A 26,419-nucleotide genomic window follows, 5' to 3' on the forward strand; every position below is an offset into this window, starting at 1 on the left:
TAGATAACAGTTAAAAAGAGACTCTCCATCACAGTTTACATCCTGGTGATTAAGTATTTGAGACACATCATTAGAGGAAGACAGTCCTTGAAATCCAGTCAAAGAGGGAATTTACTAAATCTCCTTCTGTAAAACTCAAAGGTATTGAGCTTCCAGTGCACATCCCATAGCTACAGAAATCTCCACCTGACATCTGGTCCTACACAGACACTTGGTATATCTGAATCTACTTGGAAGAAAGTGAAATAGCTGACATCTAGGTAGACCATGCTCACCCAAGACAATGGATCAAGACTCCAAGCTTTGAACAAACATTTGATACTTTATCTCTCTTCTCTTTTCTTTTATTCTGCAAATGGCCTGGAAAGGTAACACACTCATATTTATTGTCCAGTTTATTACTAAAGCAGTATCCTCTGGAATTTAGAGCATCCTTTTATTCCAGACTACCAGAAAACTCAACCCTGGTTTGAAAATTACTCAGGCTAAATAAGACATCTCATTGGTTAACTTTCCTACATTCATGATCTGAGTTAGAAGGGAACCAGCAGGAAAAATTGTGTTCCAATATTCATGCCTTTGGCTGGCCTTACTTCCCAGGTTAGGGATAAATGTAGATGGAGTATGATCAAGACCTTTTCCTTCATTCTTTAAATTTTTGAAGAGCCCTTTACCAGAGCAATGTCTGCCTAATAAGAATCCTTACACTCTGGCCAAAGGAGTTCTTGAAAAAAAGACAGCCCTTAGTTATCTCTTAGCTGAGAAATGCTGGGTCTGTACTGCAGACAACAGTATGTTCTAAACCCTAATGTACAGTTCCGGGGGAATTTGAAGCCCAATAACATCAGGTTACTGAGGAAGCCACGTGGCTTAAAAGAGTGATTCTTTCAGCAGGGTCTTTCTTACTCATTTGTTTTTAATTGCTTTGAGTCTTGGAGCACATAGCCTCAAATTTCACTCCAAACATTGGGAATTATCTTGTTTATTTTAATCAATATAATCTGTGGGGTGCTTTATGTTTTATCAAAAGCTCTAAATACAAATAAAGAGACACTAACCTGAACACTAATGATCTTTCTAAGACTGGAACATCAGAAAACCAAACAAACAAACGAAAATAAGATCATAACCAGCTCAAAAATTGTAAGACTGCAGTGGTGACCTGTGCGCATCACAAGGATTAATCAGAAAGTCAAGAACTCTGAATAGTACACTATGGAACAACAAGTACTGTGAGCACTTCAGAGCAGTTGCTGAGAGTGATGTTAAAGCCTTCAATTTTGAGCCCATGTCTCAGTTAATTTGAGAATCTGATCAAAAGTTGGGGTTGTTCAAAAGGAAAGCCACAGGCTCAAAATGCCCTCACATGGCTTAAGGCCCTAAGTTGGTGAGCCAAGTCTTAATAATGACCCAGCTGCAGTTGCAACATCCAGAACTACATAATTTTAGCCAGCCCAGGTGGGAATTTCCTGGTCAGCACTAGGAAGTCTACTTATTGGCCCCGTATGTTTCCCTTAGGAGGGTGATCTTGCCTAAAGCAATGAATTCTTAGCTGATTATGTTTTGTTTTATCCATTGATGTCTTATTTATAAGATTCATTTATTTGCGGGAGGGTCAGAGGGAGAGGGAGAGTGAAACACAAACAGGCTCTGTGCTGAGCACAGATCCATGTGAAGGGCTGGATCCCAAGACCCTGAGAACAGGACCTGAGCCAAAACCAAGAGTGTGACACTTAGCTGTCTTCACAACCCATGTACTCCATCTCACAGGCTATCTTGGAGGTCTTTTCTTTCTTGTGGCCATTTGCAGCGCCCTTCTATCTACTGGATAGGATACTATCCAATTCATTGGTGGATCAATTAATACAGCTTATTGGGTCTTAAAACTTACTGGACTGCATTTGTCTTATTTCACAGATTCTTATTTTGTGCATTTACCTTTGCTTTCCTTTTATATACCATAAACATTTACCTTTGCTTTCACCTGGACTGTGATGAAGATCCCATGAAATTATGTCAGTGAAAATGCTTGCTGTGGAAAACATAACGAGGGTGAATTTGTTCATATACTTAAATTAATGTACATCTTATCCTAAAAGTAACACATCTATGATCACAGAGTCAGCCCCAAGGTTTCAGTTCTACCACTCAGAGAGAGCAAAGCATAAATTTAATATAACCACTGGACTATGTGTGTTGTTAAGTTTTTATTTTTCTGGTGATCAGAGAAAAATAAAATGGAGTGTTAAGTTCCCCAGGGAGAAGTTCTTGTTTATGATGTATTTCACTTGACACTTATTTCTGAAATGAGTATCTCCCAAGGTCTTCTAATCAACAAAGCTAATGAGGGCATTTCTGTTCATGCAATTCTACAATGGACATCTAGTGCGGGTTCTTGGGAGCTTTTTTTTTTTTTTTTTTTTTTTAGTTTTTGAGAAAAGCTTGTTCATATGTATGTACACTCTACATGAAAACCCAGAACAGTGAGTGCTTCTGAAGAGAAATAAAACTCATCTTTTCCATGATTTTGACCAGTCTTTGTTGAGAAAGATCACCCAGACACATATACACATTTTATTATGCAAACTGTTCCCTTAATGTCTGTATGTCAATCAATGCATAATGTTAAAACGTTTGTATTCATCTTTCTTGAAGTTTTAATTTTCACCCCAGTTAGATAACTTGAGATTATATTATTTTCAGGTGCACATTATGATGAATAAAGTCACTGTATGGAAAAGAAGGATACATTAAAAGCACTTTACTTTAGCTCTTTAGGCTATTTTAACACTAAATATAATTATGCTAACATTTTCCTTCTTGGGATTTAACCCCATGCCTATACCTCCAACCCACTTCGAGAACACACCTGCCACCAGTCCATATGCAGAAATTCTCTTAGGGCTGCTCTCCCACTGATGATGTCCAGGGTATGCCAGTGATGTCAGAAAAGGCAGGGAGCCCCTGGGCAGCAGTAGGGTGGTACAGAGGGCCTGCATGGGGGACACAACAGTGGTGGGGTGGGAAGCAGCAGCGGGGAGGGGAGGCAGAAACCAGAGGGGTGCAGTGAGGCAGCAGGGGCAACGGGGGGAGCAGCGGGGAAGCAATGTCACTGGGTCATAGGCACAGTGGCATCATGGAGGTGCAGTGGGGTCGCAGTGGTGTTGGCAGGGCACAGTGGGTCAGCAGCAGAGGGGGTGGGTGAAGCAGGACAGTCCTGGAGTGGGGGTTAATGGTGGGAGGGGAAGGACCAGCAGGCGGCGGTCTCATGGTAGTGGGGCAAGGCAGCAGCAGCAGGGCAACAAAGGAAGGAGCAGTTGCCTTGTAATCACTGGCAGCAGCACCAGGGTAGCGGGTTTTGGGTTGGGGAGGGGGGCGGGGTCAGGGTGGTAAGAAGAGGTGAGGTGGAGAGTAGTTGGGGACGTCTGCAGTGGCGATCAGGGGGATATGCAGCGGGACAGCAAGACCCTGCGGTGTGGTAGCTGTGGGGGGTGAGGTGTGGCAGTGAAAATCAAGGGCAACTCAGTGGGGCAATCGGGCCATAAAGGCATGGGGTAGTAGGCAGGGTCGTGGGACTGCCCAGGCGGGAGGAGGTGGCAGCCAGGTGATGACCCTATGGTAGAGGAGCGGGACCCATATGGGAAAGATCAGGGGTTACCAGAGGCAGGTGAGGGACAGCCAGGCGGTAATGGCACAGGGAGCAGTGGAGGGCCCATGATGCGGGAGCTGTGTGACAGCCAAGTGGGGCAGCCCTGCAGTGACTGTTGGGGGTCGGTGGAATCTAGGCAGCAGTAACCAGGAGTGGAGGTGGGACCAGCCTAGAGGTAGCAGCTGTGCATCAGTAGCAGCGGGGCAGGTGTGGAGGGCGGGCCCAGAGTGCACTCCTGGGGGCTAGGCAGCAGCAGTTAAGAGGGTGTGGTGGGCGGGCCCAAAGTGCACGTCATGGGGGCGGGGCAGCAGCTGTTAGGAGGGCGTGGTGAGCGGGCCATCCTGCACTTCAAGGGGGTGGGGCGCCGAAACACTACAGAGACAGGGGGCACAGGGCAGCGGCAGAGCCACAGCAGCTGAGGTAAGGCAGGTGGTGTGAGGGGCACAGCAGGGTGGAAGGGGTACATGTGGCAGTTAGCAATGTGAGCTGTGTGGGGAAGGGGGCAGATATTCAAGGTGGAAGTAGCGTGATAATGCACTTGGCAGTGGGGAGGCAATGGAGCAGGGGGAGGGGAAAGCCGTTAGGCAGTGGCTTGTGGGGGGAGGCGGGACCAGCCAGGCATCAGTGGGACATTAACCTTATGGCACGGTGGGCGGGGCTGCATGGATCTGAGGAGTTGGCAGCCAGGAGACAACACTGAGGAAGGGGTTTGGGATCACAAGGGAGGGGGCAGGATTCATCAGAGGCAGGGATGGGGGCAGGCAGTAGTGGCAGTGGGAGGAGCGGGAGCTCTGTGGCACCTGTGGAGGATAGGTGGAATCTAGGCGGCCGCAGAGGGGGTGAGAAGGTGGGAGCAGCCCCAGGCAGCAGTGCAGCAGTAGTTAGGATGCCGTGGTGGGCGGGCCCATGGTTCACGTCAAGGGGGCGGAGCAACAGCAGCAGGGAGAGTGTGGTTGGGCGGGCCCATCGTCAAGGGGGGGCAGCAACAGTTAGGAGGTTGTTGGTGGGCAGGCCTGTCGTGCACATCAAGGGGACGGGGCATCAAAGTGAGGAGGACTAGGTGGGTGGGCCCATTGTTCAGGTCAAGGGGGCTGGTCAGCAACAGTTAGGACCCCGTGGTGGGTGGCCCATTCTGCACGTCAATGAGTCGGGGTAGCAGTAGTTAGGAGGGCGGGGTGCAGGGGTCCATAATACATATAAAGGGGATGGGCAGCATCAGTGGGGCAGGTGTGGTAGGCGGGCCCATAGTAAAGGTAAAGTGGGCAGGGCAGCATCAGTGGGGCAGGCGTGGGGGGCAGGCCCTTGGTGCACGTCAAGGGGACGGGGCACCAAAGCACAGTAGAGGCTGGGACACAGGGCAACAGTGGAGCCACAGCAGCAGTGGTAAAGAGGGTTGTGTGGGGGGTACAGCAGGGTGGCAAGGGTACACGTGTGAGGCAGCAAGATGGTGGCAGCGTGAGGGGGGCAAGGGGGTGGGTGTGCAAAGCAGTAATGCATGTGGCCGGTGAGGCAATGGAGCAGGGGGAGGGGGAAGCAGCTACTTGGTCGTGGTGGGTGGAGGAGAGGGACCAGCCTGGCATCAGTGGGGCATCAGTGTCATGGTCTGGTGGGCAAGGCTGCTAAACTCCATGGGGGCAAGGAGGTGACAGAGAGGCTAGTACAGTCTAACGGTTCTAACTGGCGGGGCCAGTGGGGCAGGGAGTGGGGGTGTCATCAGGCAGCACTGGTACAGGGAGGGGAAGCTTCTTGTGGTAAGGGGAAGCTGCATGACACCCGAGTGGGGCAGCCATGTGGCACCTGTGGGGGGATGGAATATAGGCGGCAGGGCGGCATAGGGATTGTGGGACCAGCCCTGAGGCAGCAGCACAGCGACAGCTTGGCTGGCTTACTGGGCCTGCTCATAGTGCATGCCAACAAGGTGGGGCAGTGAAGCACAGCAGAGGCTGTGGGCACAGGACAGAAGTGGCCCAGAAGTAAGGGGGCCTGGGAGGGCACAGCAGGGTGGCAGGGGTGCATTTTTGGGGGCAGGAAGCTGGCAGTAGCGTGGGGTGTGCTGTACATACTGGGCAGCCACACGCTTGGCAGACAGGAGGCATTGGAGTGGGGGAGGGGAGTAGCTAGGCGGTAGTGTCGCTTGGGCCTGGGCAGGACTAGCTGGATATAAGCGGACACCAATATCATGGTGTGGTGGGTCAGGCAGCGAGCAAGGGCCACGCTTTGCTGGGCTTGGTGCATGTCTACAGGGCGGCACCACTGATAGCAGATGCAGCGGGGACCCAGGATAGCAGTGGAGAGAAAATGGTGATTTTAAGTGGGGGCACTGTGGACGGGGTTGCAGCGTGGTGGGAGCGACTCATGTTGTGGGGGCAGCCTGCTGGTACCAGTGTGGGGAAGGTGGAGTGGGACTCATGGGATGGCAGCAGCACGGGAACAGGGGTAGAAAATCACGAAGGCTCTGGAGTGGGGGGCAGGGTTTGCACTAGGTAGTAGCTGCAGGAAGGGGTGGCTAGAACAGCACGGGGGCAGTGTGGCAGGTGGGGCAGGCATGCAAGTCAAAGGGCAGGGCTGCATAGGGCTGGGATACGAAGACCAGCAGCAACAGGACACAGGGCAGCAGCAGGACATAGGGCAAGAGTGGGACACAGGATGGCAGAAGATAAGAAGCAGGGTGGCAGTAAGGGGGCAATGATAGTGAAGGCATGGTTTTGGTAGGGGGGGTGTGGGGCACCCGGCAGGGTAGAGGTGCGGGGAGAGCACAGAGGGATGGTAGCAGCAATGTGGTGGGGCAGCAGAACAGTAATGAGCATGCTGGTGGGCGGGATGGGACAGTTTGGCTGCACAGGTGCATGCGGGGTGGCAGGCAGGTGGTGGCGTGGGGAGAAGGAGGGATGGAACCAACTGGGAGGCAGTGGCACAGCAACTGCACAGGAAGGGCATGAAGGGCGGGGTAGGGCCTTAATGCATATCAGTGGGGACTGGACAGTGAAGGTCAGCAGTGGCCTGGGGCACAGGGCAGAAGCTTAGCAACAGCAGCGGTGGTGATGTGGGCAGAATGAGGGGTGTGCTGCAGACGGCAGGGTCATGAGGCAGGGGCACCCAGGAAGTAGTACTGGGAGAAGGCTGGGATGAGTGGGGGGGGGGCAGCAGCAGGTCAACGGGGAGGGAATCTGGAGGCACTGGAGCAGGGATGGGGGGCCAACAGGCGGTAACATTTTGGGGGTGTTTGGTGAGACTAGCAGGGCAAGAGCATCAGGTTAATATCTGTGTGGGCAGGGCAGGGGCTATCCACAGTTGCGGCAGCAAGGGGACAGTATGCAGTGAAGAAATGGCAGTGGGGGGCAGTGAGACAGCAGTGACTTGAGAAAGGCAGTGACTTAAGGAAGTGCAGTTGGAGGGCAGCCAATATGGAGGTGAAGCGGGGAGGGATTTGCCCGGATGTGGTTGGGAGGGACCAGCAGGACAGCAGCTGCCTGGCAATGGCATGGCATGGCTTGGGGGCAGGGCGGGGTGGTGGATATGGGCAGGAACAGCTGGGTGACCACAGTAGCAGTGGTGTTGTTGTTGGAAACACTGGCACCAGACCAGTAGAAGCACTGGAGAGTGGTGCAGCAGGGTGGCAGAGTTCTGGGAGTGCACAAGGGACTGGTAGGGGCACTGGGGGTGACAGAGCAGGGAATCAGTTGCAACACACAGGGCAGCAGGGCAGCTATGGCGAGGGTTAGCTGTTGTGGTACAAAGGGGCACTGCTGTGGAGTAGCAGAGTGGAGGGTGGCAGCACTGGTGGCAGTGGCCTGTCAGCCATGGGGGGTGGAAGGGATGGAGGTGGGTGTGTGAGGTGCAGCAGGGTGGCAGTGGGGGGATGGCACAGGGGGGTGACCATGGTTTGGGGTGTGGGGACCAGCCAGGCAGCAGAAGCACAGATGGGGGGGCAGTGATTTGGTAGCAGCACTATCAAATGCTTTTTCTCCATATATTGAGATGGTCCTATGATGTTGATCCTTCATTTTGTGAATGCGGCACATTAGTATGATTTGTGCGATGATTTTTTTTAAACTTGATACCAGATTTATTTTAAGCTATTAACAAGAAATAATGAATATTTCAGAGGTTATATCTCAAATCTTTGAAAATCATATGAGAGAATAAGTGTGAATAACAGCCCCTTCTCTGTATGGCTTTGTAACACCAATTGCCCCTTCATTTTTTAAAAAATTAAATTAATTTATTTATTTTCAGAAAAACAGTATTCATTATTTTTTCACCACACCCAGTGCTCCATGCAATCCGTGCCCTCTGTAATACCCACAACCTAGTACCCCAACCTCCCACCCCCACCACTTCAAACCCCTCAGATTGTTTTACAGAGTCCATGTGTGATGATTTTTATGTCTGTGTTCATGAGAGATACTTGTCTGACATTTTCTTGGGGCACATTGGGATGTTTTGATAAGGGCCATGCTGGACTCATAAAATGAGGCAGGGAGCATTCCTTCCTCTTGTTTTTCTGGCAGAGTTGGAGAAGAATTGGTATTCTTTTTTTTTTTCCTGTGGATGATTCATAGAATTCACTGGTGAAACCATGGGGTCCTGGAATTTGCTTGTTGGAAGTTTTTGGTTTCTTATTTAATCTCCCTACTGGTCATTGGTTTGTTCAGAATTTCTGTTTCTTCAAGATTCAGTCTTGGAAAGTTGTATGTTTCTGGGAATGTATCCTTTTCTTTTGGATTATCCAGCTTGTTGGGGTGTAATTGTTCATAAGACTTTCTTTTGAGCCTTTACATATCTATGGTATCAGGGAATATCTCTTTCATTTCTGAGGATGAGTCCTCTTTCTTTTTTCTTAGCTTGAGTCTGGCTGGGACTCTGTCAGCTTTGTTCTTTTCAAAGAACCAGCTCTTTGTTGATCTTTCTTTCTTTCTTTCTTTCTTTCTTTCTTTCTTTCTTTCTTTCTTTCTTTCTTTAATATTTCTGTTGACTTTTTAGTCTGTATTTCACTTATTTCAGTTCTGATGTGTTCCTTCCTTTGTTCTACAAACATTGGACTTCATTTGTGCTTTTTATGTTTCCTTGAGTTATCAAGTTAGGTTGTTTATTTGAGATGTTTCTTGTTTCTTGAGTTAGGCCTGTATTATAAACTTCCCTCTTAGAACCACTTTTTTTTTTTTTTAAGTTAGCTCTAAGGGGTGCCTGTGTTAGGGTGTTAGGGCTGCCTGTTAGGCATTGGACTTTGGCTTAGGTCATGAATTATTTAGGGTCCTGGAATTGAGCACTGCATCAACTCTCTGGTTAGCATGGGGAGCCACTTTCACCCTCTTCTGCTGCCTGCTACTCCTTCCACTTTGCTCAGTCTCTCTCTCTTTCCCTCTGTGTCAAATAAATAAATGACGTCTTCAAAAACTTAAAACGATCTCTATGCCCAGTGTGGGGTTGAAACTCAAAACCGCAAGATCAAGAGTCACAGCGCTTCACTGACTAATCGGGTGCCCCATTTTAGAACCCGTTTTACTGCATTCCATAACTTTTGTTTGATTGTATTATTTTTTCATTTCCCTCAAAGTATTTCTGTGTTCCTATTTCAGTTTGCCCATGAATTCAATTGGTTGTTCAGTAGCATGTTGTTTAGTCTCTGTGTTTATGAATTTCCAGTTTTCTTCTTGTAATTGATTTCTAGTTCTATGCCACTGTGTTTGGGAAAAATGGTCGATTTGGTTTCACTCATCATTTGGGAAAATCTTAGGCTTCTGGAGTTTATTGACTTGTCTTGTGGCCTCACATATGACCTATGGTGGAGAATGTTCTAGGTTCACTTGAGAGGAGTGCATTCCATGTGCTGCTTTTGGATGGAGGGTTCTGTGTGTATCTGTCAAGTCCATCTAAGTAACAGGTTGTCTGAGGCTAATGTTTCCTCTTTGGTCTTCTGTCTGGATGGTGTATCATTGAGAGAAGTGTGAGGTATTAAAGTTCCCTATGGTATTAGTGCTGATTACTTCTCTTAGGTCTGTTCATATATGCTCTACATATTTAGTTGTTCCACTGCTGGGTGGGTAAATATTTTTAAATATTGCATCATCTTACTGCATTGATTCCATTATCAGTTTCTAGTGCCCTTCATTGGCTCTTGTTACAGTGTCTGGATTTTTTTTTTTCTTTCTCCATTGGACTGAAAAACAGAAGATCATGTTAGCTCAGCAGTCATGAGCATAGCACAGCCCTGCTCTAAGTCTGGTTTTCTTTATTTTCCTATATAAATAAAACAATAAATTCTTCTCCCAGGACCATATCCTGACTCCAATAAGAAAGTATGTATAAAAGTGCTTTGTAGACTAGGAGATACTGCCCAATAATGGAAATGATTATGCAACCACCAAATGTTCAAGATTAGACTTTTTAAGACATATTTATTTATTGTAGAGACAGAAAGAGATTGCATGCACAAGCATATGCTAGAGAGAGGAGGGTCAGAGGGAGAGAGGGAATCCTCCAGCAGTGTACCCGTTGAGTGTGGAGCCTGGTGTGGGGCTCTCTCCTAGAAGTTGGGAACTTGATTTGAGCCCAAATCAAGAGTCAGCTGCTTAACTGACCGTGCCACCCAGATACCCCCAGAATAAGATTTTTAAAAACATTTTTGAGGGCCTACTCTCATATGTATTATTCTAAGTGACCTCTATTTCATTCAAATCTAAAAACTGTTATTAAATTAAAAATAGAAGCTGTTCTAAAAGCAAATATTCATAATATCCTCAGAGGTGGGGAAACAGGCAGAAAATAGGTTAAGAAGGACACTGGGGTGGTTTAGTTGTTGAAGCTTGCCGTTGGCTCAGGACATAATCCCAGGTTCCTGGGATCAAACCCCAGTTCAGACTCCCTGCTCAGTGGGGAGTCTTCTTCTCCATCTCCCTCTGTCCCTCTCCCTGCTTATATCCCCCCCTTTCTGTCTCTCAAATAAATAATTAAATTAAAAAGGCAAGTTATTTTCTCAGTGTCATGATAAATATTAGAACTAGATACAGTCCTGAATGTGTTACCCTGAAGAATGTGTTCTTTCTTTTGTACATTTACCAAAAAATACCTAGCCCTCAAAATACCATAGATTAAATTAGTTTCCCCTTTCTCCATACACTGAGTATCGGAAGATGTGACAATTGCAGGACCCTGGCTGTCAGGGTTGGTGGAGTGTGTGACTCTTGATCTCCAGGTTACAAGTTTGAGTCATATTGGGGGTACAGATTACTTAATTGAAAAAAAAAAAGATGCTAAATTTGGATTTTTTTTCTTTTTTCCTTTTGACACCTTCACCCATTTCTCCCAGCTCCAACCCCAAACTTCTGCCAGACCCCATCTGTTCTGTCTGTGAGCTCACATTTTTGGTTTGGTTTTGTTTTAAAGTTCTACATGTAAGTGATTTCTAGTATTTGTCTTTCTGTCTGGCCTGTTTTATTTAGCATAATGCCTTCAAGGGCCACCATGTTGTAAATCAAAAGATTGCATACTTTATTAGGGCTGAGTAGGATTCCACTCAGTTTATCGACCACAGTTTCTTTATTCATTCATCCACTGATGGCATTTAGGTTGTTTCTTTATTTTCACTGTTGTAAATAATCCTGCAGTGTACACAGGGGTGAATATACCTTTGTGAATTAGTAATTTCATTCCCTTCAGATAAATACTCAGAAAGGGAAATGCTGGTTCCTTTGGTTGCTCTATTTCCAATTTTTTTGAGGAACTTTCATACTGTTTTCCATAATGGCCATACCCATTTATAGTCCCCATAATGATGGACTAGAGTTTTCCTCTACACCACGTCTTTGCCAAAACTTGCTATTTCTCCTGTTTTTGATAGCAGCCCTTCTGACAGGTATGAAGTAGGGCCTCATTATGGTTTGATTTGCATTTCCCTGATGATTAATTATGAGCATCTTTCCATGTTCAAGTAGAACATCTATATGTCTTCTTTAGGATAATGTCTATTTGGAACTTCTGATGCACTAGATAACTTGTGGTGTTTTTGATGTTTTTGGTGCTTTTGTGTGCTTTGTTTTGTTTTGTTTTGTTGTTGAGTGGCATGAGTTCTTTATATTTTGAATATTAACCCCTTACCCGATATATAATTTACAAATGTTTTACCTTACGTTACCATTTTATTTTGTTGATGGTTTCCTTTGTTGTTTGGATGTTTTATAGTTACATGTAGGCCCACATTTGCTTCTTTGTTTATTTTTACTTTTGTGTCCATTTAAAAGCACCACTACCAAGACCTTTCATCAAGGACCATTCCAAACCCTGTGTTTTCTGCTACAGGTTTTATAGTTCCAGGACTTATATTCAATTGTTTGACACATTTTGAGTTAATTTTTGTGTATGGTGTAAGAGAATGGCGTAGTTTTGTTCTTTTGCATGTGGCTCTCCAGTGTTCCCAGCACCATTGATGAAAGAGACTCTTTTTCCCTCTTGTTTATTCTTAGCTCCTTTGTCATAAGTTCCCAGACCATAGATGTGTGTGTTTAATTTTGGGCTCTCTCCTGTCTCCTGGTGATGTGTGTGTCTGTTATTATGACAATGATAGTTTGTTTTGATTACTCTAGCTTTGTCATTAGTCTGAAATGAGCAAGCACGATGCCTTTAGTGTGGTTCTTCTTTCTCTAGATTGTTCTGGTACTCAGAGTCTTTTGTGGCATCATACAAATTTTTAGAAACTTTCTTCTCTTTCTGTGAAAAATGTCCTTAGAATTTTGACATGAATTGTAATGAAACTGTAGATGGCTTAGAGAAGTATGTACATTTTACCATTATTAATTTTTCTCACCCATGAATATGCGGTGTCTCTTGGTTTATGTGTGTTGCCTTCAGTTTCTTTCCTTCCCATCTTGTCGTTTTCATCATACAAGATTTTACCTCTTGGTGAAGTATATTCCTGGGTGTTTCATTCTTTTTCATGTAACTTCAGGTGGGATGATCTTCCTAATTTATTTTCTGATGATTCGTTATTAGCATATAGAAACAGCAGATTTTGGGGTAGCGATATTTTATCCTCCCCCTTTACTGAATTTAGTCATAGTTTGAACAATTTTTCACTGGCTTCTTTTAGGTTTTCCTTATATTCTATATTATCTGCAAATAGTGACCATTTTACTTCTTTCTTTCCAGTTTTGATGCCTTCTGATTAACTTCTTGCAAAATTGTTCTACCTTGGATTTTCAATATTGTGTTCAACAAGAGTGGCAAGGAAAGATCGGCAATGTTCTAACTTAGGTGATCTTAGACGAAATAGAAAGAGCAAAAACTTTTCACTATCGGATGTGACATAATCTGTGTGGTTGTCATATATGGCCTTTTTAAAAAAGATTTATTTTATTTTATTTTATTGATTTGATTTGATTTAATTTAATTTAATTTTTATTTATTTGATTTATTTATTATTTATTTATTTTAAATTTTTAAAATTAAATTAATTTATTTATTTTCAGAAAAACGGTATTCATTATTTTTGCACCACACCCAGTGCTCCATGCAATCTATGCCCTCTATAATACCACCCCCTGGTACCCCAACCTCCCACCCTCCTGCCACTTCAAACCCCTCAGTTGTGTTCCAGAGTCCATAGTCTTTCATGATTCACCTCCCCTTCCAATTACCCCAACTCCCTTCTCCTAACACCCCTTGTCCTCCATGATATTTGTTATGCTCCACAAATAAGTGAAACCATATGATAGTTGACTCTCTCTGCTTGACTTATTTCACTCAGCATAATCTCTTCCAGTCCCGTCCCTGTGATAATCCAGGACCCTGGGATAATGACCTGAGTTTAAGGCAGAGGCTTTAACTTCCTGAGCCACCCAGGCACCCCATATATTTCCTTTTCGGTATTGAGGTATATTCCTGGTCTACACATTGATGAGAATTTTGATTGCAAACGGATATTAAAGTATGTCAAATGCTTTCCTGGATCTCAAGATAATCACATCATTTTTATTCTTTATTTTCTTAATATGCTTTGAAAAATGTGTACCTGTAAACCATCATTGCATTCCTGCAAGATCCCACTTGATCATAGTATATGATTTTCTCAGCATATTGGTGAACTTGAGTTGCTAGTATTTTGTTGAACATTTTTGCATCTATGGTCATCAGGGATATTGGACTGTAAGACTCTTGTCTTGGGGGGTCCTCATTTATTTTTGCATTAGGGTTATGTTTGCCTCAGCAAATGAGTTTAGAAGCTTTCTCTTCTAGTTTTTGGAAAAGTGGGGAACAGAATGATATGAATCCTTCCCTGAATGGCAGAATTTAGCACGAAATGCATCTGGTTCTGGAAGTTGGTTTTTTGGGAGGTTTTAGATTGCTGATATGATGAGTACTGGTGTTTTATGTAAGTATTGGATCACTAAAGATGAAACTGTTTCCACATCTTGGTGGTGGAATGGATGGAAGGGAATGAGAGTCATGGGGGCCCAGCACTCAGAGGCTCCATCTGCCACTGTGGCTGTGCCATTCCTCTCAGATGCTGGCAGAGGAGGAGGACATGGCAGAAACACGGCAGAGTGGTGGTGGCAGGGTGGTGGAAATGTGGGGTTCAAGGGGATGATGAGACTGATGCATGGTTCTCCTGTCCCACCCACAGGATATCAGATCATCTACTGCCTAGCCAACAGCAACTCCAGCATGTTCACCACAGTGGAGATGGGTGCCATGGTGGGGCAATACACAGCCACTGAGCTGGCCCCAGAGTCAGCATACATCTTCAGACTGATGATCAAGATGAGGCAGGGCTTGGGGAGCCCCTAGAGGCCAACATCATCACCACTGACAAGCGTGGTAAGGCCACAGGCCCAGGTCCACTGTCCTGGTGACACGGGGAGGACAGCTGGGCCCAACTGGGAGCCACAAACTTGCTGGATCCACAGCTTCCTGGGGCAGAGCTTACAGGGTGGTGTGTCTACACACTACGATATTTACCATACTGGCAGGAATGTCCCTGGAGAGGAGGTTGTGTAACTGGATCAGGGTGGCTCTGAGTCACCATGTTGGAGGGAGGCTCCCTGAAGCCAGGTGATTTTTCTCTGATGATCAAAACGACATTACCAGCTGAGCCAGGGGTTCCAAAACGTGTTTTCTACCAAGCAGTGCTAGGGAGATGTCTTCATGGATGCTGCTTCTGTTCCAAGCACTGGTGAGGTGCTTATTGTTCATTGTCTTGGTTTCTCCTCACCAAATTATGGGGGATAAAAGGCTGTGAGGCCCAGTTTTATAGAAGATGTGGGGCATAAACAGATTCAGTCATTTACCAGGGACACAGCTGTTGAGGCAGTGTCTGTGAAGACCCTCCAGAGACACTGGCTCCCTGTTCCCACAGCAATCTGCTGTGGATTCCCATATCAGTGAGCCCCTGCTATGTCTTCCAACCTCATTCTGGGATCTGCATCAGTGGGTTCCCTTTCCAGGGCCACCCCAACCACTCTAGGTCTTTTTATGCCACCTGACCTTGGAGGGACCACAGGGATTCCAGCTTAGGCCTGAGTCAGGAAAAATCAGGGACAATATGGAGTGCATAGCAGGCACTGAACCCCCTCTCTGAGGCTGCCAGGAGCCTGGGTGGCTTTCAGGACAGTGTGATGCCTGCCAGTTTCTGTGACACAACCTGCCCTCATGCCTAGATCCCTTAGAGTTCTGGTTTCAGAATGTGTGGTTCAGGGACTGCATCCCTGTTCTCTCCACATCCAGAGAGCAGGCTGTGCATTGGTCTTGCTGATGTCACAGGGTAGCACACAGGAAGTAGCTTGACCAGGCCTAACACAGGAGTGGAGTTGAGGGGAATATATGGCTTATTTATGTCCTGTGCTCTTGAATGGAGAGCACCATCCATGCCCCAGAGGTATCTTCCTGGACTTTGGAGCAAAATCAAAACAACAAAATGAAAGGATCCATGATACATTTGGGCCTACTTACCTGCAGAGGTACTCTTGGTCTGTGGCTTGCTCATAAGTGTCAGAGCAGGGCTCTTACTGTAGCACAGGTAGGCTGACAACCAGGCTGACTACAGGGTGTCTGGAAATGTTGCCATCCTGGGAGAAACACATTTTATCACTACTCAAGTGTTGTTTGTGCTGTTGTGCTTAATCCTTCTCTGATTCAACTGCGTACCATGAGAGGCTGAGTGATATGCAAAGCCTGGACTGCAGATTGTGTTGGCTTCCCTATACATCTGTCCCTAGGGGTTATTTGGCTGCTGGGGAGGGCCTGGGAGCAGGTATTTGGGTCTGATGTACCTTGCTTCAGAAGTGCCCCCTGAGGTTGAGCAATAAGGTGGGGGCTGTGGTCCTATCTGTCACTTGGGTCCACATTAGTCACCATGATGGTTGGGTTTATGGGAGTAGAGGTCCAGCAAGCCAGAGTCTGTGGATCCTCAACTGCCTATTGATGATCTGTAACCAGGGCCTGGGGCACCAGAGCAGAGCCAGAGTTGCAGGGCCCAGGCATATGCTCATAGGAAAGGACTGGAGTCAGGGAGGGAGGTGGTCAGGCCCATGCAGCCACATCAGACAGCCAGATCACAGGGGGGCTGAAGACTGGCTCTGTACTCTGTGACACATTGGAGGGTTGGCATGTCTCAGGGCAAAAAGCACACAGCAGGAATTCTGCAATCTCCACAATGCTGAAGTAGAATGTGTGGTGTGGAGCACAGTCAGGCACCTGGGTACAGTGTGTGTGTCTCCTAATCCAGTCTCCTTTTGAATGCCTCGGTCAGCACTTGGGTGTTGGGTGAAGGGAAGCTAGCTAGGGTACAGGAGTTCTTTCTGTGGAGGCTGGCAGGTGGAATGCTGCCTCGTGGCTTGGGTGGGCAGTGGGGATATAGACCAAAATATCCTGCTAAGCACTAAGGCTCAGGCTCTATGCAAGGGGATTCTTGGAAGCTCCACAGAAGAAGAACCCCATCTGCATGTCCCTTCAGCTCTGCTCCCCCTGCACAAACCTTGGATGGGTGCAAGGAGGGAGTAAGGGTGGGAAGGAGTATATTTGCTCCTTCCACGCCTATGCAGGTTAACATCTTCCAAAGAGACCCATCAATGACATGGATCACAGAGGCTGAGTGGCATGGTAGAGACCAGGAGAGGGTGTGCTGCTCATCCAGGGGAGAAAGGGCTACACCTGCCTGACCATGATGGATACAAAGTGGGCACTGAACAGTTTTGTGGGCCTCAGGCAAGGCGGTGGGATGCATGGTGTCACCATCATTCAGGAAGCCTCCATGAACACTGTTGCAAATCCTTTACAACTCCTCTGGTTTTTTCCTTGGGAGAAAATTCGAGAAGCAGAACTCTTAGCTCAGAATATATGAGTATGTTTGGCTTGAAGATACAGAAACTCATGGACAGGCCATGCCCTAGGGACTAGGATGCGTGTCTTGTGGCCTCTCTGCTTCCATGCTGATGTCTTGCCTTCAATGTTCGGTGAAAATATATCTCATTAAGCGTGTGTCCACAGGCCTTTCATTACTACTCTACCACTAAATACCTGTGACTTTACACGGTGATGTGTCTCATGAGGTCTTAGTGTCTGATCGTGAAAATCCTCAAACTCACCTGGGTACAGATTTACAGAACTTATGGAAAAGCTGCATTCAAGCCAAACAAGAATTAATAAGGGGGGGACAGAGTGAGTTGAGGAAGATGAGCCTACCTTTGTTACTCTTCTTTGAAACATTGCTGGTTCTTTAATCTTTCTTCTTCCAGATTGAGGAAAATTGTATCTGAAAGTATCCATGATCTACAGAAATGTGATGAAATATTTCTGTGTGAACAAATGGGAGCATTTAACTTCTCTCCCTCTCTGAACCCTCCATCATTCAGAAACTCTCAGGGAGAATTCTTTCTTCCAAGGTACTTAGGATTATTAGCATAGGTTCAGCACAAGTGCCTTTTTCTTGTAACAGGACACCACTGGAAACATTGGTTATTTTACCAGAGGATTGGGTGAAATGTCCAATTTGAGAGTAACATTTATAAACTCAGATAATGACCAGACAATTTTCAAAAATTAAGGGTGGCTTTGTGGAGCCCCTTGGCAATAGAGGCTTCACACCTTGATGTGAAGTTCACACAGTGCCCAGGAGCCTTGCCAGATGAGTTGGAAAAGTTACTTGTTGGCAGGTATAGGAATCTCAGGATATTTGGGGGACCTCACAAAGATAAATCAATCCAAATCGACAGGCATTGCAGTCATGTCTGATGAGAGTATCGTGCTTGGCTTTGGCTTGGACACACTACTGAAAGTTCACTCTAGAGATTCCTCATGAAAAGTTCCAGCACAGCAGGGTTTCAAAATCTGTATGGAATGGTCCATCACTATGCCTGCCAGGCTGAGTTAGAATAGATGATAATAAACCAAGTGTGCTTGCGGCTGCCTTCTTTTATCTAAAAAAACATCCCAAATCCGTTGAATTGAAATCCATCACCTATGTGGACTGGCACCCACTGTCACCACCGCCAGGCATTTCTGTGCCTCACAATGTGTCCTGTGAAGCTCTGAATCTATTTAATTCCCAATCGGGTTTGGGGACCTTACCTTGGAGGCTGGCAGTGTATTCTTTTGGTAAAATCCTATCAGAACTATAACCCAAATCGTCCCAGAATCCTCTAGAAGCTGGCAGTTCGAGGGCATGCCCGTTGGGTCAGTAGCATAAACACTGGTTAGGAGTGAAACAGTTTTCAATCTCTTAGGTATACTTTACATTCATTTTGGATGGTGATTAGTTGTTGGTTTTTTATTTCTTTTTTTGAGTTCCAGGGTCCATGAGAGGCATGTCTTAGAAATGAAAGACCAGAGGCTCATTTCAGCCAAGTAGAGTTGTGAAAAAAGAAAGACTAACAGAGTCACTCATGTAGAGTAGAAAAGACACTGAGAAGGTAGAGTATATGCATATCTCCTATGGGAGTTCTGTGTCATTGAAGTTACGGGGTAGATTAATGAGAATGCTTTTCAAAAGTGAAAGAAGTTTCAAGGAGAAGTAAGCAACCCTAGGATGGTCATGCAAAATGGAGTTGAAATAGGGTTTCTACAGATCTCCTGTTCGGGTTCGTGGTGAATCAGGAACTTTACTTAGACTCTCGTCACTAGTTGGAAATGGTGAGAGACCTCTGGGCCATCACCTAGCAAACATCCTCCTGCTTGGGACTGGCATCGATATCATGGAGCTCCTGGTAGCCAATTTACCATGCATGTATTATTTGAAGGTCTGCCAGAAGCAATGCTAAGTCTTTCACCAATTTCAGGTTCCTGTGGTTTTAGCATATTTGAGCTTGTGCTTTCAGTTGGAAGAGAGGAGCATGCTTTCAGTTTTGTATGACATTGTATCTTCTGGAGTATGGGTCCTGAGACCTCAGCTAAATGCTCTCTCTGTTTTTACAGGTGGTGCTTCAAGGCTCAGGTGACTTGGCCTCCTTGGCAGCGTCCAATGTATCCAGCCTCTGTCTCTTCAGTGCAGATTCAAGTGCAGCACGTACAGGAGTGTGACCCCTGTCATCTCCCTGATGGATGTGCATCACAGCAGTAAGTTGTCCTGGTTCTGAAATTTCCGCCTGGGTTGAGGTTCAGGGCTTGACTTGGGTGCCTCTTTTGCTGGCTTCTATCTTTCTTCTGGAGGCAAAGATACCATCTTCTTTTTGATTAAATTGAAGATGTACCCTTAACCAGAATATCTAGAGTTTCTTGCTTGGGGAAAATTATTTAGTGGCACATATGGAGAAGGTTCTGCAAGTCCCTTCTCCAAACAAAACATCTGAACTACAGGTTGCTTCTGTTAGCAGAATCCTGAGTTATTGCAGGGTTATCTTATAAATAGACATTCTCTCCAAAATAAATGTTTTCTGTCAACACATTCTTTTTAGGGCCAGTAAACTAGAATAAAAAATATTGGGCATTTTTACAAATGGATATCTGAGTGGATATGCTTTTTTTTTTGAGGGGGAGGGGGGAGAGAGAGAGGGAGACACTGAGCAGGCACTGCACGCTTTGTAGAGCATGACACAGGGCTCAATCTCACAACGCTGGGATCATCATCTCAGCAAAAATCAAGAGGGTCAGTGAGAAGGTCACTCACATAGAGTAGAGAAGACATGAGGAGGTAGAGTGTTTGCACATCTCCTGTAGGAATTCCATATCACTGAATATTCAGGGTAGATGAATGAGAACATATGAATTTTTTTCTAATGTTTTGTTTTTTTTGTTTGTTTGTTTTTAATTTATTTTTTTATTTTCAGCATAACAGTATTCATTATTTTTGCACCACACCCAGTGCTCCATGCAATCCATGCCCTCTATAATACCCACCACCTGGTACCCCGACCTAAACCCTGCCCCTTCAAAACCCTCGGATTCTTTTTCAGAGTCCAAAGTCTCACATAGATCAACTCCCCTTCCAATTTCCCCCAACTCACTTCTCCTCTCTATCTCCCGATGTCCTCCATGCTATTTGTTATGCTCCACAAATAAGTGAAACCATATGATAGTTGACTTTCTCTGCTTGACTTTTTTCACTCAACATAAAATCTTCCAGTGCCGTCCATGTTGCTACAAAAGTTTGGTATTCATCCTTTCTGATGGAGGCACAATACTCCATAGTGGATATTGACCACATCTTCCTTATCCATTCGTCCGTTGAAGGGCATCTTGGTTCTTTTCACAGTTTGGCGACCGTGCCCATTGGTGCTATAAACATTGGGGTACAGATGGTTCTTCTTTTCACTACATCTGTATCTTTGGGGCAAATACCCATTAGTGCATTGGCAGGGTTATAGGGAAGTTCTATTTTTTAATTTCTTGAGGCATCTCCACACTGTTCTCCAAAGAGGCTGCACCAACTTGCATTCCCACCAACAGTGTAAGAGGGTTCCTTCCCCTTTCTTCATATCCCCTCCAAAATATGTTGTTTCCTGTCTTGCTAATTTTGACCAATGTACTTTTAATTTGAATCTTCCTGATGGCTAGTGATGATGATCATTTTTTCATGTGTCTGATAGTCATTTGTATGTCTTCATTGGAGAAGTGTCTGTTCATACCTTCTGCCTATTTTTTAATATGATTGTCTGTTTTGTGTGTGTTGAATTTGAGGAGTTCATTATAGATCCTGGATATCAACCTTTTTTCTGTACTGTCATTTGCAAATATCTTCTCCCATTCCATGGGGTGCCTCTTTGTTTTCTTGACTGTTTCTTTTGCTGTGCAGAAGCTTTTGATATTGATGATGTCCAGAAAGTTCAACTTTGCTTTTGTTTCCTTTGCCTTTGGAGACAAATTTTGGGAAAGAAGTTGCTGTGGCTGATATCGAAGAGATTACTGCCTATGTTCTCCTCTAGGATTATGATGGATTCCTTTCTCACTTTGAGGTCTTTTTTCCATTTTGAGTTTATCTTTGTGTATGGTGTAAGAGAATGGTCGAAATTCATCTTCTACATATAGCTGTCCAGTTTTCCCAGCACCACTTATTGAAGAGACTATTTTCCATGGTATATTTTTTCCTGTTTTGTCAAAGATTATTTGCCCATAGACTTGAGGGTCCACATCTGGGTTCTCTACTCTGTTCCACTGGTCTATGTGTCTGTTTTTATGCCAGTACCATGCTGTCTTGCTGACCACAGCTTTGTAATAAAGCTTGAAATCAGGTAACGTGATGCCTCCAGTTTTATTTCGGTTTTTCAACATTTCCTTGGAGATGTGGGGTCTCTTCTGATTCCATACAAATTTCTGGATTATTTGCTCCAGCTCTTGGAAGAATACTGGTGGAATTTTGATCAGAATGGCATTAAAAGTATAGATTGCTCTAGGCAGTATAGACATTTTAACAATGTTTATTCTTCCAATCTAAGAGCATGGAATGGTCTTCCATCTTTTTGTGTCTTCTTCGATTTCCTTCATAAGTGTTCTGTAGTTCCTAAAGTACAGATCCTTTAACTCTTTGGTTAGGTGTATTCCCAGGTATCTTATGGTTCTTGGTGCTATAGTAAATTGAATCGATTCTCTAATTTCCATTTCTGTATTTTCATTGTTAGTGTATAAGAAAGCCACTGATTAATGCTCATTGACTTTGTATCCTGCCACGTTGCTGAATTGCTGTATGAGTTCTAGTAGTTTGGGGGTGGAGTCTTTTGTGTTTTCCATATAAAGAATCATGTCATCTGCGAATAGAGAGTTTGACTTCTTCATTGCCAATTTGGGTACCTTTTATTTCTCTTTGTTGTCTGATTGCTGTTGTTAGGACTTCTAATACTATGTTGAACAAGAGTGGTGAATGTGGGCATCCTTGTCTTGTTCTTGATCTCAACGGGAATGCTGCAAGCTTTTTCCCATTGAGGATGATATTTGCTGTGGCTTTTCATAGATATATTTGATGAAGTTCGGGAATGTTCCCTCTATCCCTATACTTTGAAGTGTTTTAATCAGGAATGGATGCTTTTTCTGCATCAGTTGAGAGGACCATGTAGTTCTTCTCTCTTCTCATATTAATTTGTTGTATCACACTGATTGATTTGTGAATGTTGAACCATCCTTGTAGCCCAAGGATGAATCCCACGTGGTCATGGTGGATAATCTTTATAATGTCCTGTTGGATCCTGTTGGCTAGGATATTGTGGAGAATCTTAGCATCCATAGTTATCAGTGATATTGGTCTGAAATTCTCCTTTTTGGTAGCGTCTTTGCCTGGTTTCTGGATCAGGGTAATGATGGCTTCATAGAAAGAGTCTGGAAGTTTTCCTTCTGCTTCAATTTTTTGAAACAGATTCAGGAGAATAGGTGTTATTTCTTCTTTGAAAGTTTGGTAGAATTTCCCAGGGAATCCATCAGGTCCTGAGCTCTTTTTTTTTTTTTTTGAGGGGTGGGGGTATTTGATCACTGTTTCCATCTCGTTACTAGATATCGGTCTGTTCAGGTTGTCGATTGCTTCCTGGTTCAATTTTGGGAGTTTATAGTTTTCTAGGAATGCATCAATTTCATCTAGGTTGCTAAGCTTTTTGGCATATAATTGTTGATAATAACTCCTGATGATTGTTTCTACTTCCTTTGGTGTTGTGATCTCTTCCTTTTCATATAATTTTATGAATTTGGGCTTTCTCTCTTTTCTTTTGTAATAGTGTGGCCAGTGCCTTATTGATCTTATTGATTCTTTCAAAAAACCAGCTTCTAGTTTCATTGGTACGTATTACTGTATCTCTGGTTTCTACCTCATTGATCTCAGCTCTAATCTTGATTATTCCCCTTCTTATGTGTGGAGTTGCTTTGATTTGTTGTTGATTCTCCAGCTCTTTAAGCTGTAGAGAAATCTTCTGTGTTCTGGATTTTTCAGTTTATTTGAGGGAGGCTTGGATGGCTATGTATTTCCCCCTTAGGACAGCCTTTTCTGTATCCCATAGGTTTTGGACCGATGTGTCCTCATTCTCATAGGTTTCCATGAATTGTTTCACTTCTTCTTTGATCTCCTGGTTGATCCAATCATTCTTAAGCAAGGTGGCCTTTAGTTTCCAGGTTTTTGAGTTCCTTCTGAACTTTTCCTTGTGATTAACTCCAGTTTCAAAACATTGTGATCTGAGAATATGCAGGGAATAATCTAAGTCATTTGGTATCATTTGAGTCCTGATTTGTGACCCAGGATGTGGTCTATTCTGGAGAAGGTTCCATTTGAACTTGATATCAATGAGTATAGTGTTGTTTTAGGGTGGAATGTTCTGTATATATCTATGAGGTCCATCTGTCCCAATGTGTCATTCAACACTCTTGTGTCTTTATTGATTTTCTGCTTCAATGATCTGTCTATATCTGAGAGAGGCGTGTTAAGATCTCCTACGATTAGGTATTCATGTCAATATGACTCTTTATCTTGATTAACAGTATTCTTATGTAATTGGCTGCTCCCATATTGGGGGTATAGATATTTATAATTGTTAGATCATGTTGGTGGATATTCCCTTTAAGGATTATGTAGTGTCCTTCTGTATCTCTGACTACTCTTTCATTTAAAATCTAATTTATCAGATATGAGAATGGCTACCCCAGCCTTCTTTTGAGGCCCATTGGCATGAAAGATCCTTCTCCATCCCTTTACGTTCAGTCTGGGTATATCTTTAGGTTAAAAATGGGTCTCTTATAGACAACATATGGTTGGGTCCTGTCGTTTTATCCAATCTGCAACCCTGTGCCGTTTCATGGCGCATTTAAGCCATTCACATTGAGAGTGATTATTGATAGATATGTTTTTAATGAAATCGAGTTACCTTTGACGTCTTTCTTTCTGTAGATCATCTCTATATTTCTATTCAATGCTATTCTTAGGATTTTTCCTCTTTTATATAACCCCCTTTAATATTTCCTGCAGTGTCGGCTTGGTGGTTGCATAGTCTTTTAATCCTTGCCGGTCTTGGAAACTCTTTATCTCTCCATCCATTTTGAATGTGAGTCTTGCTGGATAAAGTATTCTTGGCTGCATGCTCTTCTCATTTAGTGCTCTGAATATATCTTTCCAGGGTTTTCTGGCTTGCCAGGTCTCTGTGGACAGGTCTGACGTTATTATGATGGGCTTTCCTCTGTAAGTAAGTAGCCTCTTTGCTCTAGCAGCTTTTAAGAGATTATACCTACAATTATAATTCCTCAATTTGACTATCAGTTGTTGTGATGTTTTTTTGGAATGTATAATCTTGAGTGGAGACTGTTCAGCCTCTAGTACATGAACGCTGGTTCCATTCATGAGATTGGGAAAATTTTCATGTAGAACTTGTTTCATTTTATCTTCTAGACTTCTTTCTTTCTCCTCCCCTTCAGGGATTCCAATAATTCTAACGTTGGAATGTTTCATGGCATCATTTATTTCCCTGATTCTGCTTTCATGGTTTCTAAGCTGTTTGCTCCAGGCTTCCTCCTGATCCTTTCTCTCTACCTGTTTGTCCTCCACATCACTAATTCTATCTTCTGTCTAGTTACCCTAGCTTTGAGAGAGTTTAGATTAGATTGGAACTCATTGAAAGCATTGTGAACCTCCTCCCTGGTAGCTTTAAGCTCTGCTCTAACATTGGGAACATCGTGTCTGGTCGCTTTCATCTTGGCCCTAATCAATTCTGTTTGGTCATCCATGGCTTTCTCCAACCTAGCTATTGCCTGGATAATTGTTAGCTTGAATTCTCTTTCTGACATATTGTCTATGTTGATAGCTATTAGGTCTGCTGCAGAAGGTCCATCCTCTGTATTTTTCTTCTGTTGGGCATTCCTCCTCCTAGTCATTTTGGTGGGAGATGACTGAACAGATGTAGATGGATGTATTAACCGTGGTGTTGTCACGGTCCACCCTGAAACACTTCTGAGCAATCAGGATTCCCTACCCAAACGAGAGACAAGGGAAAAGAAAAAAATAATATATAGAGAGAGACTGGAAAGAAAGGGAAGACGAAAGAGAAGGTTCAGCCCAAATGGGCCCCAAGGTAAGGTTTATGAAGTAGACAAACAGAAACAGACAAACAAAAAGACTGATAAAATTATATGACAAGAGAAAGAAAATATATGAGCAAATAAAAGAAGAACCTCATCAAATAGAACCCCAAATGTAAGATTTATATACTAACAGAACAAACACAAAAACACAGAAAAACTTGTGGAAGAAAAGATGGGAGAGTGGTTATAAATTCTCAGTGTGTGCGAGGAAGGTTGTTTTGGTTCTTCCTGGATGTATCTTGATATCTTTGTTAAAGGACTCAACTTTCCTAAGATTAAGGGGGATTCAAAATTAGTTTTCCTATAGGGTAGTATTGATTGGAGAAAGGGGATTACTTTGAAGTTTAACTCTATATGTATATTAGAAGTTAAAAATAGAAAAGGAATAAACTAGACTAAACTAAACTATTTTTTTTGAAAAAAAGAAGGAATTCAAAAAATAGAAATGCAAAAAAAAAATGTGTATGTATCAAAAATTCGTGTTAGAAGGTTATTATGAAATTTGATGTACTGAACAGCTCTCATTGATGGTTATTAGGTTAAACAAATTACCTATATATATAAAAAAAATGAACCAGAATAGTGGGAATGAATGAGAAATAAAAGTTTTCCTATGAAGTAGTGGTTGTTCTCTTGTAGTCCTTTTTTTTCTCTTTTTTTTTTCTTGTTTTTTTTTTTTTTCTGGGGGAGGGGCCTGTCTCATGGGTTTTCAGTCAATGATGTTCCCGACTTAAGTCCTCCCACCCCCATCAAGGGCGTGGGCTCTGAGGAAACTGTTGTTTTTTTTTTTTTTTTCAGGCTATTGTTCTCTGGAGGTTTTTATGTTCACTTTTTTTTTTCTCACTTTGACCGCTTTTGATGATTTTTGTAGTTTTAGAGGAAAACAAACCGCACTCTGATCTCCCTCTAAGAGAGAAGCCTCAGTCTTTCTGCAGAGCATAAACAAGTTCCTCCTTGGCTGCTGGCAGAGCAGGTTCTGTCCTGAGTATACAGGATCTTTTGCTTGTACCCAAAGCCAAGGCAGTGGCGGCTGTCTGGGAAGCTCCAGACAGCTATAGAGGTTCCATGCAGCAATCGCACACTGAGATTTTCCCGCTGGCCCGGGCTGGGAGTGCCTAGTCTTTCTGGGTCTAAGAGTGCCCATCTTGCGTGCACCAATTTTAGGGGAGGCTGAGGTTCCAGCGTGGGTCTCAAGCTCTGAGAATGGGGCGCAGGTCTGAGAGCACCAGGCTGGGCCTTTGTGCACCTCTCTGGCGGGGGGGGGGGGGGGCGTCTGAATCAATGGCGCATATCAAAGGGCACCTG

At 44.2% G+C, this 26,419-nt stretch overlaps 1 long non-coding RNA gene across 2 annotated transcripts; it reads left to right on the plus strand.

Annotated features, from left to right (window-relative positions):
* Positions 1–4,654: 4,654 nt before the first annotated feature.
* On the plus strand, positions 4,655–19,192 carry LOC309857172. 2 transcript variants are annotated; one of them, XR_014307503.1, is made up of 3 exons: positions 4,655–4,709; positions 14,268–14,461; positions 19,052–19,192. It is a non-coding gene; the product is annotated as an uncharacterized lncRNA (long non-coding RNA). The 2 variants fall into 2 exon arrangements; XR_014307504.1 differs by lacking the exon at positions 4,655–4,709 and adding an exon at positions 5,055–5,153.
* The last annotated feature ends 7,227 nt before the right edge of the window (positions 19,193–26,419 follow it).

This window comes from Mustela nivalis (assembly GCF_964662115.1).
Source record: "Mustela nivalis genome assembly, contig: HAP1_SCAFFOLD_455, whole genome shotgun sequence".
NCBI lineage: Eukaryota > Metazoa > Chordata > Mammalia > Carnivora > Mustelidae > Mustela > Mustela nivalis.